Here is a 15301-nt window from a genome sequence, read left to right as displayed (position 1 = left end):
TGGTTAAAAAAAACAAAATGACATCAGAAATGCCATTTGCGACGCTGAGTACAGAGGCCCCTCAGTTTTATCTTTCGTGAAAGCCTTAGATTTAAAGGTTTGGGGGTGTATGAACCATTTGTATTAAAATAGTTTGTTCATTAAACTATCCGGGAGAGCAAAATCAGCACCGTGCCCATCAAGCAAACGCAATGATATAACCCGAATACTTTTCTGGCTACAAAATTAGGGCAAAAAAGGGGCAACAATCGGCAGCAGATTTACTACAGAAAGGAATCCTATTGAAGACCATGGGATCTTTTTGCATTGGTTAATCTGGTGCAAATTTTCTCTCCACCTTTGCCCTGGTTAGGTAGCCGGGAGACTTAGAGCAGGAAGGCTCAACTCCAGTCCTAATTATCACCCAACAGGTCAGGGTTTAAGAATATCCCAGATTCAGCACGGGTGGCTCAATCAGAGGTTCAGTCGAAGACCTGTGCTGAAGCAGGGCCTGATTGAGCCACCTGTGCTGAAGCTGGAACTGATTGAGCCACCTGTGCTGAAGCAGGGATATCCTAAAAACTTGACCTGTTGGAGGGAGGGGTGGGGTGCTTGAGGACTGGAGTTGAGCACCCCTGACATAGATAAATATCCCCTAACACATCAAGGCGGCTCTGAGGCATAACAACTAAATGACTCCAGATTTATTAAAGAAACAAATCCTATTGCTGTTGCCAGGAACCAACCATGCACTGATGAGACTCCAAAGGTTGAACCACCTGTCTGTGAGTAGGTTACTGTCCCTGCATTTCTTTAACCCAGGTAATGCTGAAAAGCTATGCAGTGCGGCAGGCATAATAAGACTGTATACATAAATATTCTGTGTATACTGTATACATGAATATTCTGTATATATATATATATATATATTGTGGCAGGATGACCGTGGTTAGTGAGGAGACAACACGACTCTTCTGGTGAAATAATATGCTGGTGGATTTATTTGTCCAAAAATGTAACCAAAACAATGGGTACTCTGTCCCTTTAAGTGCAATAAACGTAAACAAAAACCTATCCCCGGTCGGGGAACTGACTAAACAAAAGTGCAGGTTATCTACCTGGCTAGCTAGCTAACCTAGTCCAGCCCAATAATGTTCAACAACACCAGTTGGCTCCTTACCTGGGAGCTTTATTCCCCCTTGGGACAGGATCAATCTGAGCTGTCTGTCTGTGCCTGAGAGAGACTGCTGCCCCAGAGGCATTTCCTCTTCCTGTTTTAAAGCAGGTGAGCTAGCTTAATTTGAATCACCTGTGGCCTGCTTAATAAGCTGTATTAACCCCTCGTCTACTGGAAAGCAGGCATACTGCCATCTCCTACGAATGTATACAGAGTCAATGACCCTTCACAATATATATATATATATACACATACATATACACACATACATATATACACATACATATGTGGGGACATACGTCCCCCACTTAACCCAGGCTGTGCTGAAAGGCTGTGTAATGCTGCAGACATAAGCGTATAGGGGTCCATGTTAAAATGGACATGAAGCAAAAGGTGACACTGTGTGCTTGTTTCATTTCCCAGAATCCCTTGCTGCTGTGGAAGCACTGCTTACGAGGCGATAATGGGGAAGGGCAGGGTTGCAGACCTATCTGAGACATGTGAATGTGCGCACAAGTGGTATTTTTATTTACTGTATCTTTTTTATGTTATTTTAACAGAGTACAATTTTAATGGGGACACTTTATGAAATTCCCCTTTCCGGTGACAATAGAATTACATTTGTGGAATATGCAGTGCCGCCCCTGTAAGCCAGTCACAGCACATTGAAGTCCCACATTGAATAGACTGTTCCAGCACTTAAAGGGTTAAATCGCCTCTCTTGGGGGGTGAAACATTAACCAAGGAGAAAATCAGCCCAGACATGTCATTTCATCCACCTCCTACTCTCAGGCTGGCTTGATTTTCACAGTCGAACATTTATTTATTTAAAACGAGATTAGAAGCACCCACTGGCTTTACTGCATTCAATGCGACGAGACCTTTAATCGCGTCAAAAACTACTCGGAATAAGAAAAAAAATAAGGAGAGATTCGTGGCAGGCACGTCCGGAAATCTGCTTTAGAGATAATGGAGCACCGAGTTTCCACAGTGTGGTAATGATATCTGCCGCTTGCTAACACCGGAGCGCCTGCATACATTGGAATCAAAACAGCATATTTCACTTTCATTGATGTGATTATAAAGGTCGTTCACATCAGCCTTTAATGTGCTATAAGGCACCGCCAAGGATTACAGTTATGGACGAAAAAATGTCAGGGAAGATGGAAAGTCACCTGGTAAATGAGACTAGCGAGCTGGCTCAGTACACAAAGGCGAGAGGCTGGGACATTATATTAAGGATTCATCTCTGCAGCACGCTGAGGGATAGGATTGTGCCCGGAGTGAGCTTACAGGTGAAGGCTCCATATCTGCAATGCCACGGGGCTCAGTCATTCCTATTAACACTCATAGCTGGGAGGTTACAATTACACAGGTAGTTGGGTTTATCTGCTGTGTGCTTTGTCATGTAAACAAGTGCTATAACCCGTATCTAAAACCTTATGGGACAGCCAAGAGGCTTCTGTACCCCTGTTTATGCTGGAGAGTCCATCCCTACCCAGGATCAATGAGGACTAATGCCAGTGACAAAGGGGTAACACCTGGGTGATTGATGCCTTCTTAAATCAACATCTGTAAGGTGTTAGTTTGCAAACATTGTGAGCTGAGACTTAGCATGGGGTTTGGTGTCCTCTGACTACTCCCCTTTGTCTGATGTCACTGCGTGTTCAACAAGAGTTTGCACAGGCAACTCCCTCTCTCCCTCTCTCCCTCTCTCCCTCTCTCCCTCTCTCCCTCTCTCCCTCTCTCCCTCTCTCCCTCTCTCCCTCTCTCCCTCTCACCCTCTCACCCTCTCACCCTCTCACCCTCTCTCCAGGTCAAATGTTTGCTGATTGCATGGTTACTTTTATTTAGGAAGTACAGTCTCTACAATAGGTTGTTTTCTGGCAGGTCATGTGTATAATAATAACTTTATTTGTGTAGTGCTTTTCTCCCAACGGGACTTAAAGCGCTTCATTCATTTGCAAAAAAAAAAATTAAATAAAAGGCAAACATTTAAAGCTATAAAAAGAAACCCAAGCAGCAGATGGAAATATACAAACATACAGAATATGGAATGGAATGATACTGTACAGAGAGAAGATAAATAGCGCGTGTGTGTGCGTGTGCAGTTGCAGTTCAAAATTGCGGGCGGGACGTGTGGACGCCGCCGAGGGACACTTCGCCGCCACTTTTTCGCCGCTGGCCATTTCGGTCCCAAGGTGGGTAATTAGCGTTAGGGTAAGTGGGTTTTAGGCTGAGGGGCTTTTTGGGTAAGGTGACACGGGTAAGGTTTTTAGGGTAAGAAGACTCGGATACGTTTTAATGGGTAAGGTTTTTTTAGGCACAGCGACCGACGGCAAGATGTCCCAGCGACGAGGTGGAGTGGCGGCGACTTGGTCGTGGTGAAATATCCCTGCTTCAGCAGAGGTGGCTCAATCAGTGGCTCAGTCGAACCCTGGCCTGTTGGTGGCCCTTGAGGATTGAGTTTGAGACCCCTGCATTGAACAACAAAAGAGCCGGAGAAGATACTAACATTATAGGAGTTAAACTCATATACTGTAGGCTTCTGGAGGCAATAGCTGCTGTAAGTAGGCCCCTGCACAGTTCTGCCTGCTAAATAATGCAGAAGTAAATGACAGTGTGACTGCAGCGGTGGAGCAGTTGTCTATAATCACATTAGGACTCATATTCATATGTAAAATTGCATAAAGCTTGGTGCAGCCAATTGAAATTCAGTTTATTTCAATCGATTGGAAGTGAACGCTCAGACTGCAGCAGGTAGCCGCCTGAAATCTCCCCTTCTGTCACAGTGCGGATCCGTCCAGATCATTTGTAAAATAATTCTGTATTTCTAGAGCAGTTATTGTGAATTTTGCCATGTCTTCCTGTAATTGAACCCTGATCAGCATGCTCTCCTTAAACAGGCCTAATGCAAGCAATATACAGTGCCTATTATTTGATATTTCTTGTCCTGTAGTTAGCTTTACACAGTATTTATCCTGGAAAACAACACATTTCTGAATGGCTCAAATAGGAGATATTTACATGAGCCGGGTGTATACAAAAAAAGCAAAGTAAGAGTCTGTTCTAAAATGTAAATTGTGATACTTTATTTAAAACAAAACATCGTTTTTGGTGATTTTAATAACTCTTATTTTACCAATAAAGTATGAATTACCCCCAAAAAACACAAGTCTTTGTTGCCGTCTCCTGCTATCTTTGCTTTTCTAGAACCCCTGTTTAAACCAGGACTGTCAGGGGTTAACCAGGACATTTGTAGCTGTCGCTGAATATAATGTACTGTATACTTTACTGTTGGACTGTTCAATATTCTGTACGACAAAATAAACACTATAATATATAAGACACATGGATGCACCTCTCTGTGATTTCACGTTTGAGCTCAATCATTTGTACAGGCCAGTGGCATTAAAGAGTGAGCTGTGAATGAACCTATTTGCCCACTTGCTTTCGCCAGTAATCTTGCAGGTAGGAATAAAACAACCACAGCTAGGGCCGCCATCAGAAATCTTGGGGCCCAGGACAAATTAAAGAAGCAGGGCCTCCTCGTTAATTCCCCCATCTCCCCCCTGTTCATCCCCACATCTCACACCCCCTCGCCCTCTGTTAATCCCTACACCCCACGGGGTACTGTAGGTCCCTGAGGCGGGAGAACGAGATATGGGGAGAGAGGGGGGGAGGGAAGAAGAAGGTGGGGGGTGAGAGTGAGTGGGGGGAGACAGTGAGAGGGGGGGAAGAGAGTGGGATTGGGAGAGAAGGGGAAGGAGTGAGATGGGGGGGAGGGGGAGGGAGGGGGACATGATCTGCATGTACCCACTGCCTACCTGCTGCCTTGGAGGATTGAAAGTGCCTGTTAAGAGCCCTGTGTAGGGGTCCCACAGAGCTGCCTGCTGGATGGTGCCCACGGAGGTGCCTGTCAGCAGAGCCTCCCATCCACCACCCTACAGCATGCTGCCTTGATATGCACCTCCATATGCACCTCCACACACCTTCCAGCAGGCCTCCTCTGCAACCCCTTTCAGAAGGCCCCCTCTGCGAATCAGGCCATGTGTAAGGTTTGCCGGCAGGGGGCCCGGGAATCTTTTCTCACTGGGCCTGGGAAAGGTGTCCCAGCTGTACCGCCGTCGGCACCCCTACTCATAGTCACAGCACCCCTCAACCTTCTAGTCTCACATGAAGCTGGCTGGCATGGGAGAACACGTAAACGTATATTTCCTTAATGAAAGAAAAGTTTATGATTGGTAATGGGGCGCATTCACCGTCTGGTTAGTGAATGTGATACAGGGTTTATCAGTAGCACCCTTGTTGTACAATGGGCGAAGCCGGGAGATGTTGATGTTTGTTAAGTCTCAAGTAGAACAACAGTATTTTCAACAGAAACAAATGGCGAGATAGGAATGAATGAAAGCTTTACTTCCACCCAAACCTCTGACCCACAGAGTATGTCGCGCAGTCACGTGCAAGCAGTCTGGGGGAGCACATATTCTATTCTGCGACATTCTGCCCTCTGACTGTACAGAAAAACTCTTCGCCAGGCCATTTTGGATGACACCAAAGGAGATTATGAAACCAGCAAAGGGGACAGAGAACCTGGCTCTGAACAGCATGCATAATCCCTGTCAAGACGTAAACCGGAGGTCTCTTACTCAGTCCTCAATGGCCACCAACAAGCCAGCTTTTATGGATATCCCTGCTTCAGCACAGGTGGCTCAATCAGTGGCTCAGTCTTTGACTGAGTTAGAGAGCCCTGATGTAAACTCTATACTTCAATGATGGTAAATATTGAATAACCTACGCAGTGTAAGTTACCATAAAGAAGACGGGATATTGGACCTGTTAACATGGTTTTTTGCAATTGCACCATTGTTATTGTGAAGGAATATTTTCACCTGAAGCTTAGAATGAGTTTTAAAGTCCTTGTATCCTCTCTTTCCTTGTTATTTCCTTCTCGTATCCTATCTAGTGCCCAATGGCCTACAGCAGGAGTGGCTAACTCCAGTGCTCAGGGTCCACCAACGGGTTTGAGTGAGACACCGGTGCTGAAGCAGGGACATCCTTAAAACCTGACTTGTTGGTGGACCTTGAGGACTGGAGTTGGCCACTCCTGGACTTCAGCAATGCAAAACCATCCTCAGTGTTAACTGGAGCCTCGGGTTCTCCAAGACACATATATAAAAAAGAAAACATCGCCATCTTTTCCTCGAAACGGAAAGCATTGTCAGTCACACTCTGCCCGCCAACGACAGAGGAGGTATGGGAGGGAGTGGCCCTTGTTATTGTGAAGTAACCAATCATATAATTTGCTTTACCATGTGTTCCCCAGCCTTACTAATGACCTCAGACTTCTAGGGACGTTTTTTCCCACGTGATGTAAGAGCCGCGTGTTTCCTGCCTGTATAAGGAATGCATGACGTCCGTGGGGAAAAACATCCCTAGATATCTGCCATGCACGGGCAGGAAACACGTGATAAAGCAAGCAATATGATTGGTTGCTTTACCACGTGGCCCAATAACATGCGGTTTGCAACGGCGACAGGCTATATAAAAGAGTCCCGCTTTCCATACCACCTCAGTCATGGGCAGGGAGAGGACACATGAGGATAACTCCCATTAAGAAAGAACACAAGTCTTCAAAGAACTGAAGATACATTGGCTTCAGTCAATGCTGCGGATGGTTCATCGTGCGTCCCAAAGGCAGTTTGACTGAGAAGGACTTACATCGGATAAAACCACAGACCATGCAACCAAATGACAGCATATCAATGAAGCCATTGCATACATTTAGCATGGGAGATAATTATTTTCCTTGTTGAGTTTACAATTGTTGGATTATCAACCGTAAAATATATTCTCCCAGAACTTTCCACTGACACACACACGTCCCTTAAGGAGTGATCTGCATGCGCTGAGTACGGACACCTTAGGTAACATCTAGGTAGTGTGTATTATCCTACGGTCATAGACATCATTGCAGAATAGGAAGAAGTGCATCAATATATCTGATGCGTAAAACAAACCACCCACAATAAATGAAGTTGTAGTGTCGCCACTGGATTTTGTTTCACTTTACTAAACAATTACTGATGCCAACTGAAGTTGGGTCATCCACTCCAAATTGTCCGTATCCAGCTGGCATGGCCATTGACCATAGTATTTGAACTTTGTCACCATGGATTATTCAGTAACAATGGACATGGAAAAAACACAAATCGGTACCTGTTTCAGGAGTGCCACGCTCAAAATCACACACTGACCCTCTGAATATTCACTTACCTGCAAAGGAGGGAAAAGAGAAGGTTAAAATATGGCAACATCTACAGTTCATTAGCCTATTAGAGGAGTGGCCAACTCCAGTCCTCAAGGGCCACCAACAGGTCAGGTTTTCAGGATATCGCTGCTTCAGCACTGGTGGCTCAGTCTTTGACTGAGCCACTGATTGAGCCACCGGTGCTGAAGCAGAGATATCCTGAAAACCTGACGTGTTGGTGGCCCTTGAGGACTGGAGTTGGCCACCCCTTGCCTATTATGCATGAGCAGCCCACCAAACAGTTAAATGATCTATAGGTTCACCATTTTATCTCTGCAAACATCAATAACCATTTCAGGGTGTGCACTTCCCATTAGATCTTCTGTTGTACACACACTTGATACTTTGTTTCTTATTCAAATGATATCGTTTCATTATTACATCAAAAATGACGGACCCTTGTTCCCATTGTCATTTTCGTATTTTTACCTCCCCCCCCAAACCCTCTCACACAGGACTAGTCATTCACGACTTCACGGTGCGTCCAAACATCCAGTCTACCAACTGGAAAACCGACGTGCGACACTACTCCAGATGAATCCGAGAATCTCACACCGCAGATCAACCGCGATCAGTATTTTTGTACGGGTCTTGCACGGCCAGGTTACACCTCCGCCGCACACCTATCAATAGTGTACAATGTCAACGGAATGTATTTCTTTATGTATCATTTATACGATGTGAGCTTAGCGACAATAAGAACTGGAAAAACCTTTTTCCGGAGGACAAACCTCCAGAAGGGACATGAAAGCCATATGAAAATAACATAAAGGTTATAATAGGTAGAAAAGCATATAAAATGCAGCCCTGCGGGTTTTTACATGAGACTTAGACAGCACTTTTGAAGCTTTTTGCAGACTCCTAGCGACAGAAATTTTAAATCTAGCTGAGTACCTTTTATCTTTTGATGTTTTTCAGTGAGGAGGCAAGGAAAGGAATTTGGGAATAGCTTAATAAAAGGCACACATTATGCATTCTGTTATACTGTATATAGTTACATAGATGTAAAAGGCAGCAGTGTAGCAAGGTGATAATTTATAGGAGTGATACTGACACATTATTATAGCACTAGTCCTGCAAGTCTTTGATTAGATGCATATATTACAAAATGAGCAGAGATGAACTGGCACCGACATTGACTTCAACTCATCACCAAACGTGTCTCGGGTGGCTTCCCGTTATTAATAAAGAAATCCGGGTTAGGAACTGATCCCTTTGTGTGTTTTCAGTAATACATTATTTTTTAAAATTCCAACCAGGGGAAAGACAAATAAAAGAGAGTCCAACATGCAGATGAAAGCGATCTTTGTGCAGTGGCCTCTTGTCTAGCATCGTTAGTGGCAGCTCAGCGGGGAATTGATTAGGTACCGTGTGTGTGTGTGTGGGGTGTGGGGGATATGTGTGTGTTTTTATGGTGATGCCTTTTGAAATTCTTGCGGATAATGTATTTTCTTGAAATTGTGCAGCACAGAATTGAAGGCTATTTGCAATATGCACGCTGGAAAATGTATCTTTTAGAGCTTCATGGCAAATCAAGCAATGTTCTGCCGTAAGCGGGGGGTTATTTAACTAGTAAAGCGCTGGGGGACATGATAGCCCAGCACATTGAAGACCTCTGGAAGCAGTAAAAGAGTTGTAATAAAGGGGAAGTGCTGCCTAGGGCGAAAGGGAATTAAGGACAGTGGCATGTTAAATAAGTTGCATTAAAAACTGTTAAAAAAAAAGCGGACAAAAGTATAAATATTAGTAAAAGCTTAACCTAGGCTGTGCTGAAAAGCTATATAATGCGGCAGGTCTATGCATATAAAGGTCCGTGTTCAAATTAACATGAAGCAAAAGGTGACACTGTGCTCATTTGCATGTCATTTCCCAGAATCCCTGGCTGCGGTGGAAGTGCTGTATGCTAAGGCTGCCCCCACGCTGCCACTGATTGCGCTTGGCACGTTTACTTCAGTGAATGTGAATCTGCACGGCCACGCTCAGGTGGCGCACGCGCTTGTGCACGGGCACATATGCTCTCCCAAGCTCGGTGCTTGGCGAGACAAAGAAAATTGATTTTGAAGCACGCACAGCAGCAGTCACACACAAACACACAGCCACACACACACAGCCACACACACACAGCCACACACACACACAGCCACACACACAGTACACACAGAAATAGCCCCGATCCACACAACTCTGCTTGCAAAATTATGCAGGACAGCGTGCGCTCATGCTTAGAGAGTTGGTGACGTCACCGCTCTCAAGCATGAGCGTGCGCAGCGTCAGCATGGCCGCAGCCTAAGAGATAATGGGCAAAACAGGGTTCATTACAATGCATCTGATCTCAGACGCGCTATTAGAGAGGGTTGGGGTTCCTTGCAATACATCTGATCTCAGATGCGCTATTAGGGAGGGTTGGGGTTCTTTACAATGCATCTGATCTCAGATGCGCTATTAGAGGGGGTTGGGTTCCTTACAATGTATCTGATCTCAGACTCGCTATTAGAGATGGTTGGGGTTCCTTACAGTGCATCTGATCTCAGACGCGCTATTAGAGAGAGTTGGCGTTCCTTACAATGTATCTGATCTCAGACACGCTATTAGAGAGTGTTGGGGCTCCTTACAATGCATCTGATCTCAGACGCGCTATTAGAGAGGGTTGGGGTTCCTTACAATGTATCTGGTCTCAGACGCACTATTAGAGGGGATTGGGGTTCCTTACAATGTATCTGATCTCAGACGCACTATTAGAGAGGGTTGGGGTTCCGTGGAATTTCACAATATAATTATAGGGTTCCTTAACTAAAAAAAGGTTGGAAACCACTGCTATAGAGCAATGCATGATTGTATATGTCACAGTACCTCCATACAGTATAATCCCCAAGCTATGCCCCATTTTTTCTTTTTTTGTTCTATTTTATTACATCTATAGATACATAAGAAACAGATGCGATGGGAAAGTCTGACCGATGCAGCGTGGATAAATGCTACAGTATCTTAAGCTTTCTCACATGGAGTATGGCTCTTCATATTACTTACACATTCCCACTCTCTGCAAAACAAGAAAAAACACAAAAGCGCACCAAGATGAGAGATAGATAATGTATTAGCAACAAATAATAAAATTAGTAACTTACATATAAAATTTCTTTAATAATCCCCGATTCTGGTGTCTATCACAGGAGTAGGGCATCACATAGGAAGTATGAAGGGTAATCTCAGTTCTGAGAGATCAGACCCGCGCGCTGGGGCTGTCTCTGTTCACTCTCCTGTCCTCCACGTGTGGTAGCGTGGTGCAGAGTGTAGCACACATGTGCAGGAACCGGGGCCTTCAATAGGTGTCCTTAGGATGCCTGTCCGTTTTTGATAGCATTTGCAGCGTGGATAAATGCTACAGTATCTTAAGCTTTCTCACATGGAGTATGGCTCTTCATATTACTTACACATTCCCACTCTCTGCATCTCTTCAGCGAGGAGGCCTATTGTGAGTTTCGTTTGTTTGTTATCTCATATATTCCTACCACGTGGAGATCGGTCCTGACACCACACAAAGACGTGTCACAATTCTTCGAGTTGAGATTGGCTATGCGAGTAAAACGGGATTATCAGCCTGTACCCCTGCTAAAGTGAAAATAACGCTACCCAACATTACAAACTGCATAATGGTGATTATAAAATGTGATTGAGTGTGCAGGCGGCATTCTCTCAAGTCTCAGCATGTATAGGAATATAATTATGCAAGCACTCCAGTGTTTTCTCTGTGCCCGTAACTCACAGGGATTCTGTATAGTTAGATGCTTTGCAGTTCTAAAGAGATCGGAAAGCAATGTCATTTTTATACAAGTTCTCTCCCAGTGTCCTGCGTAATCTGAGTGAATGAAACACATGTGCTCTGTGGACGCAGTGTATATAGTATCACAGACCATATTAATCACGTGTGTGAAGCTAAGGGGGAATAAGAGGGTGGGAAAAGACTTTGGCCTGTGTGTATGTATAGGCTAGGCCCGAAAGGGGACCTATTCTGGGGAAGAGATTGTACAACATGGTTATGGGGAGGGGACTGACGCTACAAACAGAGGTAGGTGAGAAGTAGGAGGGTATTTAAAGAGATTTGGTGAGGGACCTACTGTACAGCCGCCCCCACAATCACAGGCATTTAGCCATAGACATATATTTCACAGTAAGGTAGAATTGTTGCAAAACTATTTTAATTAATGCAGAAGTCAGCGAAGATAACACAACCACCTATTTCAAAGCAGCTTATAGTGTAGAAAGAATAACACACAGTTTGTATATTTGCTTAAGAATTAATGGGTTTATCAGCGGGGATGTTGGTGGCCATAATAATTGCAGGGAAATGGATGAAGAGACACACGAAGCAGGTCATATCCTTGCTGATTCAACCCTTCAGCTGCCAGTGTCCCGGCAATGCATTGCAGCACAAGTTGTTCACTGCCTCTCTGGCATTCGAAGGTTTACATGCCGCCTATTTTGTACGTCTAAAATTCACAGTTTTGTCTTGCAATTAACATTTACAGTGGGCTAAAGATGAACTAGGTTACGTCAAGGTTACTTGCTCCTTTTCATGGGGAGGAAAATCGAGGCCGACGGAGCGTCCAGCCTATCAAAAAGTACGTGGACCCTCCTCCTCCTCCATTTCTGGCATCCTGGGCGTGTCATGTAACCTATCTCTCGGAGTGGTCACATAACATGGAAGTGCCTGGGTCGGGTGGCACTCTAGGTGCTGCCGGATCCCCAGCACTTTAAAAGGTAAAAAATACACTTAGTACAAACATTAAAATCTAGCCAAAGCAAGTACCAAGCTACTGTTATCACCATCGATATCTGCAAGGCAGCCAATCTGGAGAGGGCGGCCATTTTGAGCACATAGAATTGTGCCAAGCTGTAAGGTACCTTATGGCCCAAGCAGACACGTTTACAAAACGCCCCAGTGACATCACTGACACAAGTTACTACTAGACCCACCCACTATAGCATACAGGGCCTCCCTGGAGCCCGATCCCTTCCTCTGAGGGCTCCAGATAGGCCTAATCTGTACTTTGGAGATCAATGACACCTGCCTGGCAGCCTCAATGTGTATAATGTGTATAGAGAGAGATTTATTGCTTATTTTTACACTCTACATGCAATTGGTAGATGCAGTGGGCTGGGAGGGAGAAGGGAGACTTACCCCAAAATTGTGAGTCTCCCTCCTAAATCGGGAGGGTTGGCATGTATGAATGGGCCATAAGATTTGTCTATTCGTTAAACTCCAATATTGCCAATGCAAAAATGCTAGAAAACTACACAATAAAAATCCAAGAGAACACAACTGAGATACCTGGGAAATATTAAAAAGAAATATGTAAAAATTATTCAAATGATATATTTGTTTATTTCCAAGGGTTCTCTCGCTTAGGTTTGTTATCTCACCTTGTAGAGTAAAGAGAAGGTTAATTTATTTGGAAGTATATAGGTAAATGTCCCCCCTAGTGCAGGGGTAGTCAACTCGAGTCCTCAAGGGCTACTAACTGGTCGTTGACTGAGCCACTGATTGAGCTACCTGTGCAGGGATATCCTGAAAATCTGACCTGTTGGTGGCCCTTGAGGACTGGAGTTGGCCACCACTACTTTACACTACTGTCTATAGAGCAGAAGAACAATGTTTATGGAAGTTGCCCATTCATCGATAGCAGGGGTGGGCAACTCCAGTCCTCAAGGGCCACCAACAGGTCGGGTTTTCTGGATATCCCTGCTGCAGCACAGGTGGATTAATCAGTTGCTTAGTCTTTGACTGAGCCACTTATTGAGCCACCTGTGCTGAAGCAGGGTAGCCTGAAAACCTGACCTGTAGGTGGTCCTTGAGGGCTGGAGTTGCCCACCCCTGCTGAACTTTATTCATATCTCTCCCAACCTCTCTACCAAAAGCCATATTTCACCAACCTGAGGGAGATGAGATTTCTGTTCCATAACTTTCCGGGTGATTCGCGAACTTGCAGCTTAATACAGTCCATGAATATACTGTATCATTGTGTGAGTTTGCCTCATTTGTATACGGAACCAAACCAAGTACAAAAAGGACAGTTTTTTGCAAAGTTTGGACATGTGATAAGGGTTTAGTGAATATGGCAAAATGCATGTTAAATCAACAGGCTCATCAATGCAGAACACAGAAAGCAAATGCCTTACAGGTCTCTTCAGCAGTAGATATGATATCTCGCCCAAATAAGCTAAACCACGGTCACTGATATACAGGAAGACAATTATTAAAAGCACTGTCATTTCAGAATTGAAGAACATAAAGAATATGCCTGAGAAAAGTGTACATTTGGGTGAGTATCAGTAGCATGGATTTGCATGGGATTACATTGTGCGCATATGATAATAAAATGTTATAATTTGTCCTTTTATTTCTGCAAAGAAATGTGCCAGGCCCAGAGTGGCATAAATCGACCAATCTGCAGCAGATGTACAGAAAAAACCCGTTTCTTACAGATGAGCAGATGTTATTGCACCCGGTATTATGCAGTAATGTTACCTTGCTAGAAGGTGTAATTTGGCGCGTTACTGCCTGTGTTAAAACCCGCGCCCGTGATCATGCATTATAAAAAGTGCAAATAACGTCTGCTACAGTACATCGGTATGGTGCAACTGTGCCCAATAAATAGAGCCGAATAGCGCACTTTTCTCTGCATTGATACATAGACCTCTAAATAAGGAGCATTGAATTTAGGATTATTGATGGCATTTAAATGCATTGTTTTTTGTGTGAGTACTATGGCTTCAGCACCAGAGTCGCACAATGACTCAAACAGACCCGTGGAAAGAAAACATATGCATTAGTAAATGAACACTTGTGCATTTTTGGTGGGGGCTTATTTCAATTTCCACCCATTTAATCCCTAAGACTAAATGACTTTTTTTTCATTTTCACATAGATGACCACCAATAATAATCCCTTATTATTTAAACTTTACAGTACACATTCTCAAATGAATTAACCCAGACAAGAAAAGGACACCCCCAAGCATACGAACACACAGGAAATAGTACGTCATGATCTAGTTCAGGGGTGGCCAAAGCCAGTCCTCAAGGGCCACCAACAGGCCAGGTTTTAGGGATATCCCTGCTTCAGCATAGGTGGCTCAATCAGTGGCGCAGTCAAAGACTGGGCCACTGATTGAGCCTCCTGTGCTGAAGCAGGGATATCCCTACCAGCTGACCTGTTGGTGACCTTTCAGGACTGCAGTTGACCAGTCTTCGACTGAGCCACTGATTGAGCCATCTGTGCTTAAGCAGGGATATCCTGAAAACCTGACCTGTTGACCTGACTGGAGTTGAGCACCCATGCAACAGAGTACAATGAACTGGTATGTTAAAGGACGAGAGAGGTGTGTAATGTCAACTTCTACTGTACATGGCTTGTCCCTCTCATTGTCATTCTGCTCCCTCATTTGAATAGCTGCTGCCTCTGGATACTGGGAGACACAAATGGCCTGGAATGAGCCACTGACAGCTTCTGAATTCGTGTCCTTGTCACTTCCATTCTTCCCTCTTTTCATCGCCCGCCTTTCCCCCCCACATACTCTAACATGATGTGACTGCTCCCTGGAGCTCGGAGAACTGTCAAGGTTAAATAGGTGTAATTCACCAGGCGTAAGTGATAAAGATTCGCCGGCTCATTTTATAAACAGCCATATCCCTAGTCTCTCTTTTCTTTTCTTTTTTTAAAGGGAGTAATTGAGAAACCTGTTGTGAACCTAATGGGGAGAGTTTAGCAATGGCTGCAAAGATCAAGGGGCCTGGTAAATATCACTATATTAAGTAAATATTTAGCTATAGAAATG

The sequence above is a fragment of the Ascaphus truei genome, chromosome 3, assembly GCF_040206685.1.
Source record: "Ascaphus truei isolate aAscTru1 chromosome 3, aAscTru1.hap1, whole genome shotgun sequence".
Classification (NCBI taxonomy): Eukaryota; Metazoa; Chordata; class Amphibia; order Anura; family Ascaphidae; genus Ascaphus; species Ascaphus truei.
The sequence above is the reverse complement of the archived record's forward strand: the minus strand, read 5'-3'. Positions refer to the sequence as shown.